The sequence below is a fragment of the Narcine bancroftii genome, chromosome 5, assembly GCF_036971445.1.
Source record: "Narcine bancroftii isolate sNarBan1 chromosome 5, sNarBan1.hap1, whole genome shotgun sequence".
Lineage (NCBI taxonomy): Eukaryota > Metazoa > Chordata > Chondrichthyes > Torpediniformes > Narcinidae > Narcine > Narcine bancroftii.
In genome coordinates, this window is record NC_091473.1 from 228,938,276 (window position 1) to 228,956,181 (window position 17,906).

The following is a 17,906-nucleotide window of genomic DNA, read 5'->3' on the forward strand; positions in this document are numbered from 1 at the left end:
CTCGTGTTGTACTTCATCTACCAGGCCCTTCCCCACTCACTTAACCTGTCTGCAGACTCTCTCTATCCTTTGCTTTTACACTTAGTGTCAGCAGCAAACAGATGGCGCTATACTCGCTTTCCCCCTCCATATCATTTATGTACATTGTGAACAGATTTGGGCCCAGCACCAATCCCTGCGGTGTACAACAAACCACTGATTGCCAACCAAAGAAACATTCATTTATCCTTTGTATCTGTCTTTTATTGTTTAACTAAACCTTTATCCATGTTAATACATTACCCCAACTCTGTGCATATTTACCTTATACTGGTCGTTTATTCAAGATTATTTTATTGCTATTCAATAAAACAAAAAAATGTGATATTACACAACATTTCCTGTAGTCTACTGTCAAGCAGACAAAGATTCGCTATCAACAGAAATTGCCCCTTGAAGCTAGAGAAAGATAAGCAAAAGAGAGTTCCCCAGAGTCTTTGAATGTCCATAGATTCGCCTCCAGTGCTCATGTAGCCTTCAATCCAAACCTGCAGCAACACAAGCTCCAGATGCAGCCCTCTGACATGATCAGGAAGCCTCCAACTCCCTTGGCACCCTCTCATATCTCTGGTGCCCCTTCAGCCAGTCTCCAGCAGTCCTTAGCCTGGTGTGAGTCCTTTCAAATGCCTTCTGAAAATCTAAGTACGTCACATCCACCTGTTCCCCTCTATCCACTGTGCTCATTATATTCCCCAGTAAATTAGTTAAACATGACCTGCCCTTCCTGAATCCATGCTGAGTCTGCCTGATGGAATAATTTCCATCCAGATGCCTCTCTTTTTTTCTCCTTGATGTTAACTTCAAACACTTTCCCAATTATGGAGATTAAACAATCCACCTGATATTACCTGCCTTTTGTCTACTTCTAAACAGTGGCCTAATTGATGTCTTCCAATTTGCCAAGACTTGCCCAGAGTCCAGAGAATTTTGCTTTCTTTCAGTGTGCATTCCATGAGGACCAGGGAACTTGCTTATCTTTAGGCCCCCTTGCTTGCCTAACACAACCTCTTTAGAAATAATGATTTGCCATGGTTGTCATTTCCTATCACATGCTTAACATAAATTTTAGGCATGTTACCTGTGCTTTCCACTGAGAAGACTGACACAAAATACATATATATGTTGTGGTTTCAAGGGTTGAGTATCCTGCAGTGAGTGACTCACTTAATTCACCCAACTCTCTCTAATTTTTTTCAACTGTATAATGGAATATTTTTTCGGTTTGCTTGAATGTATACACTAACCAGTTACTCTTCATCACCCATCATTTTGAGGTATCTCCTTCAGCATGCTGAATGGATAATTACCCCCAGAGTTATTTTCAACTGGTCCAAAGTTCCATTCACAGAAGTAAGACAACGACTGCATTGTCTCACCATTCTATAGATTTATTGTTCCTAGAGTATGCGAAGATGCTGACCCAAGGGTTTGGTTAAATAGTTGTCCATTCAAATTCATGCATCAAAGCTAAGCACATAGCCACAATAACTTTGTACTATTGCTGTAGGTGTAGAAGTCAAATAATATTTTCTGGGGGTCATAAAGTTATGCAGCATGGAAAAAGGGCACTTGCTCCACAAATCTACCCTTACCATTGGGCAAGTGACTGCAATAATCCCATTTTCCAACACTTAACCCGATGCCTCGACACCTCGCCAATTCACAGGCCCATCTAGACATATTTTCAATGTTGGCAGCGACTCCGCTTTCACCACTCCCTCCAGCAGTGCATTGCAACTACTCCTTATGTGACAGAGTAGAGGAGGAATTGTTAGAGCAGGTTGCACACAAACATTTTAAAATACAGAATTTTTGCAGGACTTTTGCAGAGTGCTATTTTGTAGAAAGCAACAAAGAAGCAACATTCAGCAGCGTGCCTGGGAGAGCATGTGATCTTTGCAGGCAGAGGAGAACAGCTTTGCTCTCAGAGAGGGAGGGAGCAGACAGAGAAGGAGAGACACAGAAATTGGTTCTTGAGGGGCAAGCTGGCAAACTTTGGAAGACTGCTTGTTCAAAGGAGAAGACTGGCTGTCTGAAAGGTGACTGGAAAGAAAGAGGATCATATGGAGAAGCCTGAAGGGGGAAAGTTTCGTCAGTAAGACTGCTTGGAAATAAATCAGATGTGGATGTCCTGGAACAAAAGGATTCTCTCTCAGAAAACCAACCAGAAACCTCCTGAGTGGAAACCCTTTGCTTGTTAAGCACCAAAGCCTGGTGAACTTTATTAATGCTAATTTCTGTGCACAGTACAAGAATTGCCTGCAACCAGTAAGATTGGACCAAAGAGCTTTTCTAAGCCTATATACACATTACACACACCTGCGCTTAGTATTAGAGGGGGGGGGGGATTAAGTAAGTTGATAGTAAAATAAGTTAAAGTTTAATTCTGTTTTCTTGTTCAAATATAATTTAAAAACTACTTTTGTTTAAGTAACCCTGTGTTGTGGTGCATATCTATTGTTGCTAGTTTTTGGGGTCCTCTGGACTCCGTAACACTTATTTGAACTTTATGGGTCTTTATTCTCTCAAGCAAAGGAGGCTGAGGGCTGATCTTATGAATATTTATAAAATCATGAAGGGCATGGATAAAGTGAATGTTCACCATCTTTTACGCAGGGTAGATGATTCTAAAAATACGTTAAGGTGAGAGGGGAAATATTTAAGAGTGACCGAATAGACAACCTTTTCACTCAGAGGTTGGTCCATATTTGGAATGAGCTACCATCGACGTGATCTACCGGGATCGTTGTCTGAAGAGGCCATGCAAAATCATTGAGGACCTCTTCCACCCTGTACACAGCATCTTTCAGCTGCACCCCCCCCCCCAAAACCCCACCACCAGGTTGAACAGCTTCTTCCTACAGGCAGTAAGAACGCTGAATGACAAAGAAATGTTCACACTAACCATCAGGAACTCTAAAATGTACAAAACAAAATTTATTTATTTATTTGTCTGTATGCATGTTATGTCTGGTTTTGTGTCTGCGTGTTTCGCACTGAGGACTGGAGAATGCTGTTTCATCTGGTTGTACTTGGGCAATCAGATGACAATAAATTTGGGATCAAACTCCATCTACCATTTCTCAGCCCATTTTATCAATACATCTATATCACTGTATGTAGAGGGTACACTGCACACTCCACCAATCTTAGTCTACCTGCAAATTTACTAAACATATCACCTACATCAGCACCCAAATCATTCACATGTATTAGAAACAATGAGGGTCTATGCACTGATCCTTGTGGAACACCATTTGTCACATGCATTCAATCACAAAAACTACTCTCTACAATCACCCTCTCTCTCCTAATGGCAAGCTAATTTTGTATGAGGTTTTCTATCTTGTCATGGATCTCATTGGCCCTAATCATTTGAACCAGTCTCCCTTGAGGAATCCTGTTGAAAGCCTGACTGAAATACCTCTAACCCACATCTACCACTCTATCCTCATATATATGTATTTTGTTGCCTTCTCAAAGAAGGGTTGGCAGGGATCACTTTTGCCTGGTAGACCATGAGTTTTGGGCATGATCTGTTTTCTTCAATTGACCAAAGACAAGTTGATGACAATCATGAATTTCATAATCAATGTTCTAAGACACTCAGGTGTGATGGATATACCCATGTACAAATTCATTTGCTAAACCTTGTGTACTAAATGAATGTAAACCCATTTTCTGCAATTCTGTTGTATAGATATGTCATGATTATAAAACCACATGTTACCACAATCCTGCATTATAAAGTTACCATTGCAGCAACTCTCTTTCATACCAACCTCACTCCTGTAATACCATTGTGATAGTACAGATCTATCACCAATGTATATAGTGTATATAGTTACAGTATCTAGACTGTGCTTACAGTGATTGGCTGAGAGCTAAGCCACGCCTACTGTCTGGGCCTTAAAGGGTTGTGTCCCTAGCCAGGTTGGATCATTCCGGACTGGTCGGCCACCTGTGAAGAGCTCCTGTCTTTTGGTTTGGATCAACAAGTCTTTGATTCTTTCGATGAGCTCTACAACCATGCCCAACAAAAATTCTGATCCATGCATTTTCTGTTTATTTGTTGATGCTCATAGTTCATGCAAGTCAGGGAAGAACCTTTGTTTCAACTCCCTGAGATCCATCTCATTGGATCTCCTGAATCTAAATTCCATTCAGAGAGCACAGAAATGTTTCTGTGGTTCTTAGCAGCACATATGTTTTGTTTAAAAAGACCTCTATTCTTATTAGACATGGGACATTAATATCAGTAGCATTTAAATCAGGTATATGATTGTATCTTAAAGGGGCAACATCAATTTTCCCATAAGCTATTCATCTCTACAGAATAATCTCAAGTAAAATCAACTCAAAATACTTTTTAAAATGATCGTATTTCCACTGATTACTTAGGGTTTTTACATATTTTATTGGAGTGCAAAGGCTGCCTCCTGATTGACTGAGAATCTAATACACTCCAAGAATGTATTGGCTACTAGTTATTGTTTTTCTAATGGTGAGTAAGTTGGGGTGCGGGATGAAGTTCGTTGATGTATGTCACTAATTTATGTCTTGCGTTGAATACATTACATGTAGGAGACATTGATATTTATCATGTGAATTGGAGGGAAAGGGAGGGTTAAATTATGATCGATAGCCAAAAGCAACTTGTAGAATGCCATTTTCTCAACATGCAACAACAATGAAGAAACAGTAACTACCTTCTATGGAATTGTGGAGAGATACAGCCTGGAAACACGCACCAACCATCTGCTTGTATTCATCACATTTATTGGTTTTGCTGCACTCTTATCAAATTCCTTCCCTAGAAGCCACCACTACCTACGAATTTAGAATGCTTACCAACCATGCTTTTTTGAGAAGTTGGATGAAAGCGGAGGAAGCCTATGTGGTCACAGAGATATCGTACAAACTCCACACAACATCCAAAGTCACAATTAAACCTGAGTCTTTTGTGGTGTGAGGCAGTGGTTCTGCTAGTCTGTTACTGTACTGCCATTTTGTTAAAGAATCTGCTCTTTCTGAATGTGCATTAAATCCAGAACTAACAGTATGTAAAATTTAGCAAATGCACATTATAACTTAAGAGGCAGATTTGCCTCACAAGGTTAAAAGAACGTGGGCTAAAAAAAAATTATTCCGCAACTGCATTGGGATCAACTCCAAATTGTGTGAGGCTCCCAGGTAACCAGGATCTGTAGCACACAATAGAATTGGCCTTCATAAGCAAGGTTGGTTTTCACCAGCTCCATCACTGTGACTTTAGAGTTGGAGCATCCGACTTAGAGGAATAAAATTTTGGGGAAGAAGGATGGGTGGAAATAGATCAAACATCCAAAAAGGTGGTGGCAGGGTTGGGATGGGGGGGTGTGCTTCGACAAATAATCCGGTGGTGATGGTACAGGTGACAATAGGATGAGGGTGGAAGTTCCTAGGACATCAGCAGGGTGAGTGCCAAGAAACATTGAAAGGAGGAAGTAATGCATGATGGTGGACACATTATTTCTGTGGTTGTGGAAGAGTAAGATTGTTCATTTTACCCAATGGCTGAACAAACTTCAGATTACCTTTTGGGGTCTCCTTCGATGTGAGTAGCTGATGTCACTGGAAGGCCCTGAACATGCAAAATAACTTACTGCATTTAATATCAAAATGTTTATGTATGTCATGCTTAGTTGGCTCTGTACAATAGAGTGAAGTACTTCAAATGAAAGAAAGTAAATCCAATAATTTAGCAATAGAATTTTAGTTAAAATGTTGCATTATGTGAAAATGTTCTACCCTAAGTTTTATGAACAGTTGGTCCTGTAGTTAAATACTGAACATTTAGTGAGTTTTATTGAACTTGCTCCATTCATCACACGATGAATTATCATTCCATGCTCTGGGATATTCTTGTTCATGGTGACGTAAAAGTTTGCAGAGTTTTTTTTAAATTTAGACATTTTGCATGGTAACAGGCCCAAATACACCCAGTTGACCTCCGGTACACTTTTGAATGGTGGGAGGGAACCGGAGCACTCAGAGGAAACCCACGCAGACACAGAGAGAGCATACAAACTCCTTACAGACAGTGCCAGATTCGAACCCCAGTCCCAGTCGCTGGTGCAGTTGTTTGGGGCAGGTAGCTTTGCTCTTTTGGTCCTTTGATTACAAGAGCTCTCAGTGAACCGTTACTTCATTTCATTTACCAGCGTATTCAAGGATTTTCAGCCTGATTGCTGGTCTTGTTGTACATGGAGTGGTTTTATGGAAGTAGTTTGACAGTCAGCTATGAGTAAAGGTGCAGCCATTCATCTAGGGTCACATCAGCGATCGTATTGTTTTAAATCTGAGCTCATTTAGCTTCTGTGCAATGTCTCCAATTTTCATGGTCACTTCGTCATGCTCACTGTTTAAGAAGGAAAAATAGACAATGATATTGTTAATAATCTTCTATATAGTTTTTTTTTAAAATGTTTTAATATTTTATTAATATTTGAAGTATAAACAATTGAACAATGCAATTATACAAAGTGCAATATAGTTAAAATAAAATGAAAAAATATCCAAATATAAACACAATTTAAAAATCCAGAACACATTGGTAATAGTATATTAAAGCATAACATCAAAAAACCCAGAGAAAAAAGGAAAGAAAAGAAAGTTATAAAGTTTCTTTTTATAAAACAAAAAGGCTTACAGTTCTCTTTTCTTCTCTTCTCCTTCTATAATAATTTAATCAACATTTACATTATTCACAGTTGAGCAAAACAGATATTTATTATAATATCAAAATCAAAAGAAATAAAAAAAGAAAATCATAAATCAAAACCCGGACCAGTAAGCAAGGTTAAAGAATGATACGTGGGAATCAAGTGACACCAACCTGGAACCAGACAGCATAGCATCAAAGCATCTAAACGACACTAATTTCTTAGGCTATGATAACAGTCCATAAATGGGCCCCACGTCTTTTGGAAGTTAATATTTGAATCCTTAATAGCATATCTGTTGTAGTTTGTTATAATGCCATAGTTTTTTTTTAAAAGAGACCCTGATCAGTAAGCTCACTGTTTCACTCCGCAGGGCTCTGGGAGGTCATTAATGTTACAGAGTTCTGTGTTGTGTATTGGCTATGTGTTGTGTGGTTTTATGTTAAAAAGTGACAGTTTACCTTAGAGAGCCACGGCGAAGGTGGACTGCTGAGAGAGTGGGAGACAGACTGAGCATGTGCAGAAAATGATCTAAAAATGTCTGGATGTGGATGATGAACCACCACTGGATGGTGCTGTGGAGTGGAAGGAGGCCCAGAGCATGAGTCATGGTCTTGAGGACAGTTTAGAATGTTGGGATTTCAAAAAGGGATGAACATACTGAAGGCAGCCAGAAGGATCTGGACCAAGCCTGTTGTTCCTCTCTCTGCAAGCAACACAAGATAACTTCGAATTTTGTGCTCTCTCTCTCTCTCTCTCAAATATCTTTTGGCTTCAGTTTACCAAACAAACTGAATTTTGTTTATGATCTTTGCTTCGGTTGAGATTGAAGTTTTGTGAGTCTTGTATGTTTTGTGTTTGTTTTGAGTCTATGTTTTTCTGTGGGCTGGTTGGAAATATAACTTAGACTTTAATTGCATATGTTATATTTAGGCTGGGGAATTTATTAGTTTTACACTGTTATAGAGATTTGCATAGTAACCAGTGGGCATTGTTATAAAAGGGGGGATTTTGAATTAAAGTTTGAAGGTGAATTTTTGTTAATAAAGTAATTGTTCATCTTTACCCCTGTGTGATATGCCTTCTTTGTGGTTGCTGGTTTGATCTTGTAACATTAAGAAGTGAAAGATTTTAAAGTAGGAGTGGGAGCTCCAAGAAGAGGAAGTTACACACTTTGCTCTAACCTAATAACTTTCAATGTTAGGTAAATATTTATATGAAACTTTCCTTCTGCAACCTACCTTTAGGAATCCTTTCACTATTTCTGCATAAAATGTAACACGCCAACAAAATGAACTTGGACATTGTTCTCTTGGACGTGCTCAGCTTTCTAAAAACACACAGAAATGCTGGAGGAACTCAGCCAGTCTTGTTGAATCCATTGGAGGTAAAGATATATTACCGAGGTTTCAGGACTGAACCTTTCTTCAAGGAATAAGCAAAGAACAGGAAGGTATCAGAATAAAGACAAGGCTGGTTTGGGGAGGAGCCCAGGCCATCAAAAGGTGTTAATTGGATATGATGAGAGGTGAGAATTGATTTGGGCTCTGTGAAAGGAGATAGAGGGAAAGGGGGGAGGGGGAGATCAGAACTGGGGAAGTGGCAACAGGGAAAGAAGGGGAGGGTGCATGCGGGGTTTTAATGGAATCTGGAGAAGTCGATGTTGAAGGATGCCCAGATGGAAGATGAGGTGTTTTTCCTCCATTTTGTGGGTGGTGTCAGTCTGGCAGTGCATGAAACCATTGACAGACATGTCAGCAAGGGAATTGAAATCAACTTTCTAAAGCACATCTTTGATAAAGAATAAATAGAATACAAAAGAACCACAGATACTGTTTTGGATCTCTGGCAACCATAAGCAAAATGTAACATAGGTAGTAGTTGTTCCTTGAAGCTGGTTGTGTGTAAGCTAACAGGAAAAACAAATGATTTGTCTATGCACTTGATCATCTTCAAATATTTCCTTTTAATTTTCTTTTTTCCAAAACCCAAAGTATTAGCTTTGCCTCTCTATATGTCTATGCCCTTGATCATCTTCAAATATTTCCTTTTAATTTTCTTTTTTCCAAAACCCAAAGTATTAGCTTTGCCTCTCTATATTCTGGATACTCTCTCATAATTTATTCCACTCCTGTTCGGCTCCGAATCATGGGTCCTCTACCGGCACCACCTACGGCTCCTAGAACGCTTCCACCAGCGTTGTCTCCGCTCCATCCTCAACATCCATTGGAGCGCTCACACCCCTAACGTCGAGGTACTCGAGATGGCAGAGGTCGACAGCATCGAGTCCACGCTGCTGAAGATCCAGCTGCGCTGGATGGGTCACGTCTCCAGAATGGAGGACCATCGCCTTCCCAAGATCGTATTATATGGCGAGCTCTCCACTGGCCACCGTGACAGAGGTGCACCAAAGAAAAGGTACAAGGACTGCCTAAAGAAATCTCTTGGTGCCTGCCACATTGACCACCGCCAGTGGGCTGATAACGCCTCAAACCGTGCATCTTGGCGCCTCACAGTTTGGCGGGCAGCAGCCTCCTTTGAAGAAGACCGCAGAGCCCACCTCACTGACAAAAGGCAAAGGAGGAAAAACCCAACACCTAACCCCAACCAACCAATTTTCCCTTGCAACCGCTGCAATCGTGTCTGCCTGTCCCGCATCGGACTGGTCAGCCACAAACGAGCCTGCAGCTGACGTGGACTTTTTACCCCCTCCATAAATCTTCGTCCGCGAAGCCAAGCCAAAGAAAAAAAAAAAAAAAAACTTGAGATGATGATGTTGAAATGTACTCCGAGTGTTGATAGTTGTCACCTTTGATTTCAATCCATTATTTCTTACCCAACTCCCAGAAAGATAATATGGTGGTAGGGAGTATACAAAATCAAAAAAAAAGATAAGAGATCATAATTTAATCTGTGAGCCCAGAGTTCTGGATATTGAAGCCAGTTTCAGCTCCTGAGCTATCAGAAGTGAGGAAATTTAACAAGGACTTTAAGGTTCTTCTCTCATTGGAGAAAACAAATGAGACTGGATGATTGCCTTGCTGAACACCTGCCTTCACTGGCAGGAGTGGCTCTGAGCTTCCAGTTACTTGTCCTTTTAGTTCTACATTGAGAGGCAATGTGCAGGCAATCTCGATGAGCAATGGAGTGCGAGCTCGGAGATCCCTTCCAGGACACAGGATCTTGAATAAATCACATCTTGCTCCACTTGGGGCTGAGGGTTGTATCAAAGAAAATGGCTTAAGTTTGCAAGATTTATTGGTCTTTATACTTCCTGATATTTCTGCATGCTGCGTATTGGTGTGGGAGAATAGCACACAAAGAATGTTGTCACTGTCGACCAGGGGCACCTGTTTTTAATTTTCTGGCACGCTTGCTAGGATATTCTGTTTTGAATTATTTGAAACTGATATTGCAAAGACGGGAACATTTGGCTTTTTTTTTGAATTAGGTTTATTACTGGAGCTCACTGCAGGTAACATCAATCACTATTTACAAATAGCTTCCTGTGTTGTGACATCCTGCCTGATGGTGCACACTGCTACTTTCAGTTATTTTTTTAAAGGTTACGTGAAGTAACCTTTACGAGAAGTGACAGACAGTTCAGATAATGACCAACATTAGAGCAATGTCAGAAACAGTGGGTGAAAATATATGGGCAGATTGAGTAAATAAGGCATTGTTATTAAAATATTCAACTAAATATTATTGCATTTCTTTCCTATTAAAATATTCAACGAAATATTATTGCATTTCTTTCCTGCTGGATCTAGATCCCTTCCTATTCTTTCAGAGTAAGTTTGCAAAGGCATTCATGCAAGGAGTCAAAACCCTTCACTATCCTACCACGTTGCATATTCCAGCTCATCAGTTAAATTAATAATACACCCTTAAAAAGTGTCTTTCGCCTTTCCCCGTTCATAGATGTGCTGAATAAGCTTTTAAAGCTATTGCACCGCAGGCTATATTTTACAATGAATTTGTTTCCCTCTGTAACCCTCTTTTGAATGTGTGGTTATACTCCAAACTGCCTAAAAAGTGGTGGAGTGGCTAAAACATTGAATAATATCATTTTGTACAATGTAGATTACAATGGACTTACAAAAAAGCAACCGTCGAGCACTGAATTCAATTGATGTCCCAAGGGAATGCAAGCCTTTCGTACTGTCATTTATTTTAGGTCAATTATTCTTTACACGGCCACGTATGTCTCTTAATTCCAAATATCTTTCTGCAGGATGTGAATCTGTTCATTTCCTTTGGGTGTAATTCATAGAGTCCCTTGAAGTATGTAGTGAGATGGCATTTCTAAAATGAGTTGTGACAGTTAAGCAATAAACTCTTGAGCTATGGAGTTTCATTATTGAAAGTACAATTGCCGAGGTTGGTGCTAGCATTCAAAGGTGAGGGAGGGGGGGGGAGGTTTTTCAAGATCCACAATGAGCTCGAGTTGGAAGAGTTAAGACTAAGATGAATGTACAGGGATGGAGGGCCGAGATGATATGATGCTGAGTTTGTGGTTTGGAATGAGGCTTGAGTTTGCAATGCAAGCTTGTAATTGGTCTTCTTCTGTCCAATGCCATGATCAGAAAATGAGAGAATTCATGGCAAGAGAAAAGAGTTAGTGTAACAGCCAAACGTTTTCAGAATATTTACCTTTTGCAATGATTCAAGTCATGATATTGTGAATGCTACCAGGTTACACAGATGAGGAAGGGCGAAGACTGTTGGAGGAGACATGAGGGTGGGTTGTAACAGAGTATCTAATCATGTTTCACATGGCATTACCAAGGGGCAGATAATGGCTGACTGAATAGAAGAGGACCAAGGCTAAGTGCTTTAGTGAACTGCAGAGGTGATGATGTAGGGTTGAGAAGGAAGCTATTGATGGGGATGCTTTGTCTGTAAGAAATTTGTATTCCAATGCAGTGACGGAAATGTAAAAAGATGATGTGTTCATTTGGTTCGATTGTAGGATTAGATCTTTCTACTTAATTTCTTTGAAAAAACTGGCTATTTTGAATACATTCAAGAATTTTAAAATAGTAAATAATTGTGCTGCATTATATAATATTGGGTTCGATGCTTAGGATTCTGTTTTTTAAATGGCCTTTATAGATTCAATTTTGATAAGTAGCAAAGATTTAAATTGAATCAACCCCATGATGAGGCTGATCTCTACATTACTCTTGGGGCACATGTAATCTCTTTCCTTGCTTTCTTTCTCTTTCCATTTGATTGATCCTTGACTGAAAAGAGGTCTGGCAGTTGATTTTCCTTGTTTGAAATAACTCCTAGTGTTGATTGCTTGGAGCTAATACAATAGCAGTAGTTACTTTTGAGCCATTTAACCAGATGTTTTGAAAGGATCACACCATGGCTCAGTGCCTTGCTTGGAAGGTCTTACCCTTCGACCCTGGACCGGAACCAAACAAGACAAACCAATGGGTTGACCTGATTCCCTGCACCTTCCAATTTACAAGCTGCTGTGCCAGGATTAGCAGAAGTTGCTCTCTCAGCTGAGGCATGGAAAATGGTGCAAGAAAATCCACAAGGTGAAAAGAAAATACAATGAGTAATGCTGTTTACTTCAGTGGCACCTGATTGAACATTTACTTTTCCTGGAGTGAACTGTGTTATTGATCGTTTCGAGAAATTCATCCAGGCCGATATACTGCACATGAGCACAAAGCAATTTCCTCATCAAATTACATCATCCTCTGCATTGACAGTGAAATAAGAGTGTGCTGATCTGAGGAATGACTGCTGTAAAATGCTCAGCCAGTCTTGCAACATCCATAGGAGGTAAAGATACGTTACCAAGGTTTCAGGGCTGAACCCTTCCTCAAGGTAAACAAAAATGTAAGTTTAAAATTGGTGTGCCTCAACATTAGTTTGTCAATCCACCACTTGCAGGCCAGGCCATGCCTTGTGACCAATGTAAAAAAAATAGAGATTCCATTTTGCAGGACATTATTTCACCCCCCCCCCCCCCCCAACCCTTACCATACTGAAAGAAAAGCAACCAGGCAGGCGTAAATGTGTCGTGCTTACCCTTTAACAGAAGATAGAGATTTGTAAGAGACTGGAAAAATGTGAAAATCATATAGTGCTTATGGAGGAGTTAAAAGTTTGGCTCATCAACCATCTATGACATTAAGGCCCAGTCTCAGAAAATTAAGCAGTTTTATATGAAATCTGATACCAATAAAAGTGTTGAGCAACATCACACTCATAATACCTCCAAGATGATTTATTCGACCAGGCTCTCTTGAATAGTTTAGTTTGAAAAGGCCAGAAGGAGTTCCACGAGGAGATGGATATTGAGGCACAGTCTTCTTCAAATGGCTGGTTTAGCAGATTCAAAAGTTGTCATAGTATCCATATATTAGACTTGACTGGTGAGCAGAAATCAGGAGACAGTGGATAAGTTTTAGATAGACATTGGAAGAGTAAGATTCAAGCAACTGGAAGGTACTTATCCAACATCTACCTATCCCCATAGGTGCTGGATATGAGGGGTTTTACTATATCTTCAATTAAAAATATCAATTACCGTTAATGTCTCTCGAGGATATGTTTATAAATAGATGATTGACTGCATTAGAATTTACTCAAGCAGAAAGGATCTGAGCCAAGATCCCTCTCAAAATTTTGGATTGCGACCGATATTGCCTAACATTGTATGTAGTCGTGTGCAGAAGATTTAAAGTAATTCCTTTAATTTTCCTTCAATGTCTTGAATTAAGCATTTTCTTCACAAACTAACACCATATACGTGATTGGATCACTTGCTCTGTATTAGTTGTGATGTGGTGACATTGGAAAAGCAGCAATGATTTTCCAGCATGGTTAACCTAAGAGGATGCTCTTACATCTTTCTGCCCTGTGTGATGAAGGTGCACTCAGAGGGCGAATGGAAAATAAATATCTGAAAACTTCAGACACAAAAGACAAATGTGTGGTCTTAACAGAAACTATCCACAGATGTTGCCTAACCTACTGAATTACTCCAGAGTTTGTTCTATACCCAAGAAATCAACTTAGTGACTGTGAAGTAACAGCTTCATGGATCCTAATGAGAACATAGAATGGTGTGATCCAAAGGAAAATCAATCGGAAGTGGAAAGAATGAGGGTCTTTTTGCTTGGGGCTTCTAGCAATCAAGAATCCCAGAGCCATTCTTATATTCCCAAACTATAAAATTAGGTGATCTGTATTAATCTATCCAATCAAGATTGATGAACTTAATCAGTACGAGAGAAAAGACTTGCTTTACATTCCTTCATGTGCTCTTCATGAATCAATGAGCTCCATATTGTAATAATTGAGAAACCAGGTATTTTTCCACCATCTGTTTCTAAGCCAAACATGAATAATTAGTGAGCCACTAACTCATTGCCACAGAATTCCTTGAAAAGTTAAAAGCAAATGCAAAATCCCTCCACTCCCTTTTACGATATACTGTATATATAGGAAGTGAGATTGTGCCAAAAGCAACTCTTAAACCATTAATAAAAAAAAACACACATCACATACCATTTTGAAAATCTCTTTTACATAAACAAACTTGCTAAAATTTCTACACCACAATGTAACTTAACACAAGTATTAAAGTGGAATTGCGAAAAAAGCCTCTTTGGTGTAAATTAACATGAATTGATGTTGGTTTTACATAAACCTTGGTTCTCCTTAATGGCAATATGTTGAAGACTCAAACTGCAGCTGGTCCATTTCTTCAAGATTAAACTATTTTCCCTTTGTCCTCACAAATTCTTCCATTTTTGGAATAGGGTGAGTTAGGTATCTGGATATGTCGTTGAGAACAGCATGAAATTAATCCAGCTTAGTAGTGTATATAAATTGTTAAGGCCATTGTTAATCTTGGGAGAGAAAATAGGCATGTTTTGAAAAAAATCCAAGGGGTCAGAATTACAGTTTCTACCAAAATGCAAAATTTCTCCAATTTCTTTGAACATTTTACTTTTTGTTTTATGCCTTTTAAGAAAAGATTATGTTACTTAAATGATAATGACATTCCGTAAGTAAAACTAAAAAACATATAAATTTGAAATCAATGCATGATACTGGAAATTCACAGCAGATTAAGCATCGAAAATAGTAAATTGAGTTTTTGTTACGTAACTGGCTCTTACTGAATTAAGATAATGACTTCATATTTTTGAGTGGATAACTATACTGAATGTTTCAGAAGAGGTCCAAGGGAGATTATGAATTTATTAACAATAGATACTATTGAAACAGATATGGAAAATCTTAGAGAAACACGAAACCTGCAGATGCTGGAACCTGGAGAAAGTCAGCAGAGTCAGGCAGCATAGTCGACTTTTCTTTCTTTTTAAAATATTTTCACTGATTTTAATAAAGAACGTACACAAAAAGGTATAAACCAGTAAAATGATATAAACCATTACACAAAATAAATAAACCATTCCATCTAACGAAACATGCATAAATAGTAAATTAAAACTATAATTCTTTTCTTATTAAAATAGTTTAAATCTTATCTAAAGTATTAAGTTTAGGGTTAACCATTAAACATTTCACTCATATTCCAATTATATTTAAGAAATGTTCTCAAAATGTGAATGAAATCCAAACTTCCATCTTCTTAATACCCTGTGTTTCAAAACTTAATAATGAAAAGAAAGAGGGAAAAAAAAAGTCTAGGTTAAAAAAAAGGAAAAGAAAGATAAAAGAATAGAAACAGAAGAAAATATAATTTCTTGTACTTTTTAGGTTGGGATCCTTTATCAACATTGAAGGAGAAAGGGGTGATATTAAATATATCAAAGGGGTAGAGGCCGGGAAAGGTCTTAAAATTGATAGAACATTGGACAGAATGTGGGAGAGTTGGAGAGTCAGGTGGAGGGAGAGACCATGGGAGGTGAGGAAGGATTGAGAAAAAAGTTGTGAAGAAGAGCTGGAAACTGTGGAACTAGGTAGAAGTGGGGTTACCTAAAATTGGAATAATTGATGTTGTGCTATTAGGTTTAAGGGTATCCTTAAAGAATACGATGTATTCTTACTCAGGTTTATGTTTCACCTCACCCTGCCAAAGGATGAGTCCAAAGACAGACATTTCTGTTTGGGAATAGTGAGGGGAATTGAAATGGTTGGCCACTGGCAGTTCTAGTGCGGACCCACAGACATTCAGTAATGCTGCTGCCAAATTCGTGTATGGTCTCACCAACGTAGAGGAGGCCATGTCAAATGCAATAGGTTAGATTGGAAGATGTCCATGTAAGGCTCTGCTACAGGTCTATCAACAAAATCATTCATTTGTTTGCTACTCTCAGCAAGTTTAGCTGAGTTAGCTGTGGCTATAGTGATGAACGAACAGCTTGCTCACAATTCTTTCCCTTGGGACTACCATTTATATTGTATACTCATTGCATGTAATGCCATCAATGTTCCAACATTCTCCTAGGGGTTTAACTCTAAATATAAGTGGGAGTGTGTGGTAAAGAATGAATTATTGGGAGGATTGTGCAGAAGTTTGATCAAGGACTAAAAGATTTTTAAGGGAAGCTTTCATCTGGTGAAAGGGAATCAGTGTGAAGCTTCCACACTCTCTGCATAGATGCTGTCAGGACTACTAAGTATATACACCACTATGAATCTTTATATCAAACTTCCATCATCTGAGGTTTTTGTTGCTTTGTTTGCAATATAGCTGATGGGGTCTTTGGAGCTCGTCAGAATTTTGGGCTAAGGAAGAACATTTGGGGAATTTCTGTCATTTATTAATCACAAAGCGTTTTGGCTCAAAGTCATAGACAGTTTATTCCTTGACTGATTAGGCAAGACAATTGAAAATTAATGCATCCCTCCCGAAAGTGATTTCCAAAAACTATTGATATAAAACAATGTCAACATTGTTCATGCTGGGATAGGGGCAAAGGTGTGACTAAATATAAAAATCATCTCCTTATTTCTCAAATAAACAAGTTAGAACAATGTTCTGAAAAGCAAAGCGATCGACAATTCCTGGAAACCTGAAATAAATTCAGAGAAGGATGGAAATGCTCAGCAGGTCAGGCAGCATCTGTGGAAGGATCAAACAGAGTTAATGTTTCATCAGAATGATCTTCAGATGAAAAATTAACAACATGAAATACTAACTTGAGAATCATCTTTATTTGCTTCTGTGGTAACTTCTATATGTAATTACACCACTAGGTCACCAGGGGGCATCCCAGTCGGTGACTGTCTACAAAGCAGTCCAAAGCTACAGTCTAGCCTTCCAGGTTGGTCTTGCAGAGAGACAAGACCTCTTCGTGTATATATTAGTTTATTAAAGCTGTCTTATACTCGCACGGCTGGTGTGGTTCATGTCCATACAGAACCACTTGCTAACTTCAAGCTCAAAAGAACAACTTTATGACAGACACTTATCTTTTTCCTCCAGAACACACAGCATGGTCTCCAAAGGCAAACAGGAAGTAAACCCCTCACAGCCTCCCTTTAAAAAAAAAGCCCAGCTCACATTACAACTGTTCCTTTGTGACATTCTAAATTTGATTAGAAATCAAGATTGGTTGCCAATCATTTCAAATCTTAGAGACTTCAATGCTCAAGTACAGAAAGAGTGGGTTTAAGTTGTACAGTAAAACCCCTGGAATCAGGCACCTATAGGGATGGGTAGATGCCGGATATTGTTGGCTGTTGAGATTGTGTGTGGTGTGAATGGCAAACTGACTGCTAGGGGGCGCCATTTTTTAAACATGCATCTTTTACCTATTTATTTTCTTCATTTTTTTTGCTGGTTGCTTGAGGCTGCCGGCTGCTTGAATTCTGGATTAAGGGGATTTTATTGTATATATAGCAGTTGCAGTGTTGCATCAATGTGCAGTACTTTAAGACTTGAAGCAAAATGAAAGGTAGTACAGGTTGTTGTATCTGCAGTACTCAGTAGATGAAAGAGTAATTTTTTTTTCAATCAGAAAGTTGCACAGGTTAGAACAAAATTTATTCCCTCAAATCAATTGTGTTTTCAAGGTCCTCTGTCGGTGTTTCATATTTCTCATACATACAGTATGTTCTCAGAGTATTCAGTAACTTTCTTCATTGTTCCCCCATGCCCTCCTACACCTTGAGAGTATTGAGGTAATATTATTAACTGTACAAGAAAAAATAAAT

At 38.9% G+C, this 17,906-nt stretch overlaps 1 protein-coding gene and 1 long non-coding RNA gene across 4 annotated transcripts in view; one reads left to right on the forward strand and one right to left on the reverse strand.

Annotated features, from left to right (window-relative positions):
- LOC138765004 (signal peptide, CUB and EGF-like domain-containing protein 3) overlaps nt 1-17,906 on the forward strand; it is a 263,706-nt gene that overhangs the window by 134,354 nt on the left and 111,446 nt on the right. The gene's annotated exons all lie outside the window — the stretch shown is intronic.
- The window catches only part of LOC138765005 (uncharacterized), a 133,182-nt gene continuing 120,095 nt past the window's right edge, over nt 4,820-17,906 (reverse strand). The window contains exons 3-4 of the long non-coding RNA XR_011358414.1: nt 12,985-13,141; nt 4,820-6,439 (exon numbers count right to left, since the gene is read on the reverse strand). This is a non-coding gene — a long non-coding RNA (uncharacterized lncRNA). The remainder of the gene's footprint in view (nt 6,440-12,984; nt 13,142-17,906) is intronic.